Raw genomic sequence first — 8,090 nt, 5'->3', positions numbered from 1 at the left:
ACAACATAGGAAAATTAGAAATGTCTTTCAAGTTTAAAAAAAATCTGTTTAAAGGGTATTGCAAAAAAAATCAATTAAATGAACCTTTAGAGAGAGAGGTTATCATGCTTCAATTGACCTGCCAAGCAAGACATTTATGATGAGTCAATCATCTGACACAAAATCACTAAATGTTTCCCAAACTCTTTCTAAAGAAATTGAACTTCTGGACAATCAAAGATTATGTGTTCTAGAGACCCAGGATACAATTACCATACCAAACAGAGATCTGAAAATGTACTTGTTAAATATGTTCAATGAAACAGGGATATCAAAGGAGAAATAAATATTTTGAATAGTATTTGCGGGACAAGAAATTGATCCTGTCCTAGTCCACAATTGGTTGCATATTTCAGTGAAGAAGAAGATACCAAGATCTATTTCTTAATCAAGATCAATTTGATTTAGATTGTTGTATGAAATTGTGTTATTGGTTGAGGTGGTTGAAAGCCCAACTAAGGCAACAACCACAATACTTGTCAGAGTGAACCACAAAAGTCATCAAATTAACCAGTGCTTAACTCTCTGGTAGCTGGGTAAGAAGTAGTCAGGGGAAACCACCATTACAATGCAGGCATTACAACGAAATCCCATTACAACACAGGTACCATTACAACGCGTGTCATTATAGCACATTTATGGTTAAGGTAAGTGTTCAGGTGAGTGTTAATGTTTTTATAAACATTTTTAACATTTAGGGCCCGAATAGGATAAGGCTTTCCGAACCTCATTGTGGTTTCATTTCCAACCATCGCATTACAATGCAGGCGGTTGAAACTGAAACCGGCCAGTCATTCCGACTGGATTCCGACGGGCTCAAGGAGCAATCAACAATCAACCCCAATCAACAGGGTTTCCGCTGTTAGGAATACGATGCTTGGTTTCTAAAAGGCTTTCCATGCGGGCTTTCCGAAATGGAAAGCATGTCTGAAAGCACATTTGGGGACCCTTAGCAGGGCCCCCTTCTCCTTGCGGCTTCCGGTTGGGGGCCGAGAGGGAATCTTGAGGTGCCTGCCACGCAGGGCAGGGATTAACACAATTTCCCATTTTTCTATAGGAGCTTGTGCTACGGCCGGTTAAAGGCTGCAGCACAAGCTCCCACAGAGAAATGGGAGTATGAGACTGCACCATGTGCAGGTGTATTGTAATTGCGGTGTTGGGATGCCAACCGGAGGTCGGTCTGTGCTGAGACCGCGACGGTGTCGGTCGGAGCGCTTCTGATTAAGAAACCAGAGAAGGGGGCGAATAGCAATGTCAGCAACGTCAGGATGATTACAACATATAATGTAGAGGCCAGTACAGTACGCGAAACTCTAAAACGACACTGGCACATTGTGAGAAATGACCCTACAATAGGATCCTATGTTAGCACACAGCCTCAGGTAACAAACAGGAAAGCTCGCTCTCTTAAAGACATGCTTGTTAGAAGTTACTTTGGGGCCCCCAAGAAACAAACCTGGATACAACAACAAAAAGTTTTTTTCAGGTGTGGAAAGTGTAAAGCCTGCAGCACTAGCAAGAATATCAAATCATACCCACTACCTACAGGAAAGACAGGGTCTATAAAGAAATTCATGAACTGCAACACTGATTATTGTGTATATGTGATTGTGTGCCCGTGTGCTAAGTTTTAGGTAGACAGCACGATTTTTCCTGTAAAGAAGCGCATACTTGAGCATATGAGAGCAATTAAAAATGTGGATGTGAACTACTCAACTGCATGACATTGGCTGTGATACCACAACAAAGCTGTTCATTGTTTTTTATTCTTTGGCATTGACAGAGTACCGGCAAACCCCAGAGGGGGTGATCGAGTGAGACAACTGAGGATTCTGGAGTCACAGTATATCATCCTGCTAGAATCCAAGAGCCCTTTTGGGCTGAATGAAGATGAGGAGTTGTTCGTCCACATTGGATGAGTACCCGAACCATATTGCTACTGCCCTCCTCCCCCTTTTTGTTACCTATGACTTGTGATCGCTGATTTCTTTGTATATGCTGCAAACGGGTTTGAGGGACCTCTACCCAGGTGTGGCAGCTACAACGTGGAAATTTCACATGAAAACATAGTGTGCAATTAGCTGCATTTCCTTGGGGTGTAACAGAAGTCCTTCCTACAACGTAGATCCCACTTGGATGAAAACTTGATGTAATATATAGCCCACAGCTAGTGATTGACACCCGATGGACTGTTTCCCAAGCTCGCCCTTGCTATCCCTTGTTTTTTGTTTTATCATTTTTTGCACCACTCAACCACCAATCACTGTTTCTGTAGTGAGGCGTCTTTGTATATTTACCCCCCTCACTTACCTCAGTTTGTAAATAGTGTAGTTTAGGGGTCATTCATGAGAGATCTCTAACACCCAGTATAAGAGATGTTCCCATGTCACAGGGTTTAGGAGAAATTTCGAACAGGTGTAACGCAGGGGCCTTGCGGGAATTTACCTAATCTGGAGTGACCACATGGTCTGGGTGTACTATATTTAATGTATGATCACTGATTTTCTTTTATTATTCATGTTGAAAAAATGTTTTGCTTTTGTAAGTCCACTTGGCCACATTTGAAAAATTCCCTGCACCATTTATTCTGTTAGCCTTATCCTGATTACTGGGGCAGGGAATCTACAGTTAACCAGTGAGAACAAGCAGGCCACTAGGCAAGTAGCATTGTTTTTCCTGAAATGTCTTCTCTGAAATGTTTTTTCAAATCAATTTAATTTCTCTAAGTTCATGTGGCGATATGCATTTATATGCCCCAATGCAGGGAGAAATTTTCGACCTGTCAGTTGTAATTTGATTTATGAATTTCTTGTTCATTACTTGAGCAAAACAAACATGAATGCAAAAACGCTTAGCATGCTGTGGGTAAACGGCAGTCTTTTCTCCAGTTTTACTATTGAATTCAAAAACGGTGGTCCTCTGTTTGTTTTTACTATTGTGCACGATAAAATGGTGGATTTACTAATATGTAAAATGGCTAGTGAAGAAGACCGTTCGGTCGAAACGCGTCGCCAATAATAACACTTTGTTATCACAGACCCTGGTGTGCGAGTGTTTCTTTCCTGTGGTTTACATGCTTGAAGGACTTTTCAAACATAATTGGACCGAGTCCCGACACCCAGTACTCGCACCAACCCCTCTAGGAGTGGAGCTGGCAGGTCGGGGAGCTTTCTTTCCATATATATATATATATATATATATCAGGACAGTGGCAGTGTTCTTTTCCCCGAGTCTCATCGAGCCATATTGTTTGTCACCCAATTCAGCATCACCTGGGACCAGAACGATGCATTCTGGGACATGCGGTCCACCGCTACACAGTGGACTGTTACTTTGGGCGCACCAATACACTTGGAAGGAGAGTGACAGGGTGGAACCAATAGGCTCAGAGCGGGACATACTTCATAAGGGTCTGAGCACGCCTCCTGGATCCCTTACCTGGCACTGAAGAAGGCCTAACGGCCGAAATGCATTTGTCTCGTGTATTTTAATAAAGCAGCCTCCTTGATGTTCCCCCGCTGTGGCTTCCACTCTTTTTTCGTGAAGGAGGTTTTGGTGTATTTCTACAACGTGTTCGCCCGTGACACATTTATGGAAGCCCCCGCATCACAAGTTGGCTCCGATTTCAGTGGCGTGGGCGGCTGCTCGAGTGTTGTTTGCCGAGATATCAGAAGTTCGGAGCCCACCTACAAATCTGGGAGTAATGGAAGCGATGCTGAGGCTATTTTGCCTCACACCGGGCCTGGTGCACTGCCATTTGGGCCCTTGTGGAACGGACTCCTGGAGGCAAGGTGGATGCGGTGTGGGGACTCGAGGGGGTGTTTTGTTTTTACACACATCAGGACAGTGGCAGTGTTCTTTTCCCCGAGTCTCATCGAGCCATATTGTTTGTCACCCAATCCAGCATCGCCCGGGACCAGAACGATGCATTCTGGGACATGCGGTCCACCGCTACACAGTGGACTGTTACTTTGGGCGCACCAATCCACTTGGAAGGAGAGTGACAGGGTGGAACCAATAGGCTCAGAGCGGGACATACTTCATCAGGGTCTGAGCACGCCTCCTGGATCCCTTACCTGGCACTGAAGAAGGCCTAACGGCCGAAATGCATTTATCTCGTGTATTTTAATAAAGCAGCCTCCTTGATGTTCCCCCGCTGTGGCTTCCACTCTTTTTTCGTGAAGGAGATTTTGGTGTATGTATATGTATGTATATATATATATATATATATATATATATATATATATATATATATATATATATATATATATATATATATATATATACTTTTTTATGTGATTAAAAAAAAAAGTTGAAACACAACCCCTTAGGCATGAGATGTGAGTGATTTTGGGGTTATGGGTGGGGAAGTTTATTAATACTCAGGTATTAATTCTAATACCCATGTACTCATTTACATAGATTTATTCTTACATTTGTAATACTTTAAGAACAGAAAAATATTTAAACAGTTATATTTTAGAATAAATTATAGAACATTTAAATTTAAGTAATGAAGCATAAAACAACACTTAATAGTTTTTCTAAGTTGTAAATATGTTATTGATATTTAAAAACAAATAGGAGATATAATAATTAGTAATAAATATGAAACACAACTTCAAAAATCAGTAATCATTTCTTGAACATGAGGAAATACATGTACAATCGTTTTTAAATGCTTGATACATTTTGTACAGTGCAAATATTTTTTATTGCATTAATCTTTTTCCCACACTTTTATATTATATTCAATTGTAATAATTGTCCTTTTTTTCGATTTACTTTTGGCCGTGACGTACGCAGCGGTGTGTCTGTTTCTACAGTCGCTTGAGCATCGCAGTCAAGAATGGATACAAGGGAGAGCTGCAGTTAGGAAAGAACTTTTAATGTTTTTAATTTACAGTTGTAGGTGGCCAATGTTTTTGTAAGGAGAGAGGAGGGAGGTAGTTGTAAGGTAGTTAGTGTAAAACTCGATGTTATGTATGTTTTAACCCATTTTTCATACTATGCAGGTAGGCCTTCGTCAGGACGATTGTTTTTATTGCAAGATCGATTTAAAAAAAGTATTTTTTAATAAACAGTAGAATACTGGTTTAAACTTATTTGTAATAAATGCAATTTTTTAAATGTTTTTTTGCAACTTTTTTTTTAGTACTGGTTGGAGTTTTTTTGACACTGATACTGATTTCGTGATACTGTCTTAAAGAAGGAAAAGGATTACTGAGATTGGATGCAGGCTTTTCAAAATGGCGAAGAAGATTTTTTGTTTTTTTGCAACAGATTTCTTTTTGGATCATTCATTTTTGGATCTCGGAGTACAAGGAGGATTTGGATAATGCAATTTCACTTTCGGACGAGGATTGGAATTATGGACTCGTTTTGCCATTTGTTTTTAGAAAAACTTGGCTTCTTGTTTTTTCTTTATTTTGTTTTGTCATTCCGTTTTTTACTTAGAACACAGATATTTTCCCAACGAATACAATGTTGGTACTGGTGCTTACGCCACTCTGTGTTTCTATTTGTTGAATGGGAAATTGGGAAATACTTGGAGTAATGGTCAAACTCTGTGGATTATTGTAGCACAGAAGACTTTTTGTGACAGGAGGATTTGAAACATTACCAAGAGATGAAGAAAGAAGACATCTACAGGTAGGATTTCCGACATTCCTATTAATTAAAAAAAATTATTTAAAGAATGCCAATTAAATTGCTCACAAAAAAAACAGACAAGTAAGAAGAAGGGGTTAGTTTGTATCAGAAATGTAGTATGCTTGCGATATTCTCCAGGTAGTCTGAAGCCACTGACAACGTAAACTGTTGAATTTGCGGCAATATTTTTTCTTTTTTGGGTTATACGTGGATTCAGACTACCTGTTAAATATTGTGCTATTCTCATTTCTTGGTAACTTTGCTCCTTCTGTAAAGTTTTCATAAAATTTGGTGAGTTTTTCCTTTGGAATTGTTGGAGTTGTGCCATCCCTCAATGGCATTATTAGTCTTCACACCACCCTCTAAGAAGGATAAGTAACAGTTCCCCCATTCAATTGGGAACCTTGGCTTCCTCCTACGACTCAACCATCTTAGATGGCCAGTCCATGTGCCTTCAAAATACTTTAGTAAGAGGCCCAATTTGTTGTCATTTTGTGTAAAGTACTCAGATTCAGTAATTGATGTGTAGTTTTCATTTACACTGTTAGGTGGCACCAAGGATTATGCAGTTCATTTGTTCAATTGATATTGTAGTTCACTGTCTGATATGTAATCTTCAACTAAGGATGTTTTTTGTATCTTTCGCCAATATGCCTGTTAAATGTGGTAAAAACAACTTTGAATTTGGGTTTCTGGGTATAATGTGGTAATGGTTTTAATCATAGTCAATTCAAAATCAATAATAATTTTTTTAGGACTTTAATTTAGAGTTTTAGTTTTTATCACTGACAAAAATTCGGTATAGGTTTAAGCTAGCTTATCCGGCAAACTGTACACTAAAGGAACAGTGGTGTTATTAATGTTGGCAAGAATAGTGTATATTTGGCTGAAGGGGCATGGATGGACTTAACGGTACCATCCATCATTCAAATATCCCTATTCCCGCTTTGTTTTTTTGCTGTCGGTGTGGGGAGACTGTAATTCCCAGACTACCTTGCAGCCGTCATGCTGCCAACAACGCTGATCTCAAGTGCCCGGATGTGCTATTAAGGGCCAGGGGCCTCCCGCAGCGCGGGGGCCCACTTGTTTTTTTTGCTGCTGATGTGGGGAGACTGCAACCCCCAGACTACCTTGCAGCCGGCGTGCTGCCAATGACACTGATCCCAAGCACCTGGAGGCGCTCTTAAGGGCCTGGGGCCTCCCGTAGCGCGGGGGCCTGCTTTGTTTTGTGCTGCCAGTGTGGGGGGACTGCAACCCCCAGACTACCTTGCGGCCACCAATGACGCTGATCCCAAGCGCCCGGAAGAGGGACGTGCCAGGGCAAAGTCCGGGGCAAGGGCGGGCCTGTCTGTGCCCAGCAGAGGCTGGAAGAGGCTGGGCTGAGCCACCCCCCTTTTATCTACTCCTCTGCCACTACTGTGGGTAAGCGCAAACAACCCTGTAGTCTTGACCTGGGGAAATAAAAGCTAAAGTGCCTAGGAACTCTGCCTCCATAATTTCATATCTAACTTCCGCAGTGGGGGTTTAACTCAAGAAATTTAAAATACTGATGACCAGCTGGGCTTTGGAACTGATCAACCAGGGTTGAGTGCCCCCCTAGTTACACCCCCGAGAATGTAACCCTTAATGAGGCCTCAGCTATCCCTAGTATGCAGGGAGTTCTGAGGGAGGGCCCTTTGATCTCCGGTAGGGGGCCCTCAGTCTGCGGAGGGAGAGACCACAGGAAAGGAAGCGCCCCCGCAGAAGGAACTGCCTCTACCCTCTGTAAAAAGGGGGAAAGGGGAGTCACCAAACCTGGCTTAGTACCAGCAGAACTCACCATAAACTACGATGGTAGATCAGATCAAAGCCATGATTCACCCGTATACACAGCTATAACACAAGCCATGGAGGATCTATTTACCCGTGCCTGGAGCTACTTTTTTCTACTGCTATCAAAGACATTTCCAATCTTTTCAAAACATTGGTAAATGGTGTAATGAGGAAACTAGAACATCTAGAGACTCAATTAATGGACTTGAAGATTAAAGGTGTGTCGAGTGATAATTGTGTTTTATCGACCTCTCAAACCCAGACTGCAGCCAAAAAGGAACAGTGGGTTTCAAAGCACCCAAATTGGACCCCACCACAGACTAGCCTGGGCTCCCTAGTTGGCGCCAAACCAGTAGCGACTCTGGGATGTTGTGATGTGGGCAAGTACTGCAAACATGTTGAGTCAATCCCTGTGGCTAACCAACAATTTGTAGGACAGGGCAAGAACCCCGTAGATAGGTCGGATAGCAGGGTCATAAATAGCTGCAGACTTAACCTGCCACCAGATGCTGCTCCCTTTGTTACAATTATTATAGGTGTTCCGCAGCTTAAAGAGAATTGTTTAGAATCTACCCAGGAACTCTTAA

Source organism: Lissotriton helveticus, chromosome 12 (assembly GCF_964261635.1).
Source record: "Lissotriton helveticus chromosome 12, aLisHel1.1, whole genome shotgun sequence".
Classification (NCBI taxonomy): domain Eukaryota; kingdom Metazoa; phylum Chordata; class Amphibia; order Caudata; family Salamandridae; genus Lissotriton; species Lissotriton helveticus.
The sequence above is the reverse complement of the archived record's forward strand: the minus strand, read 5'-3'. Positions refer to the sequence as shown.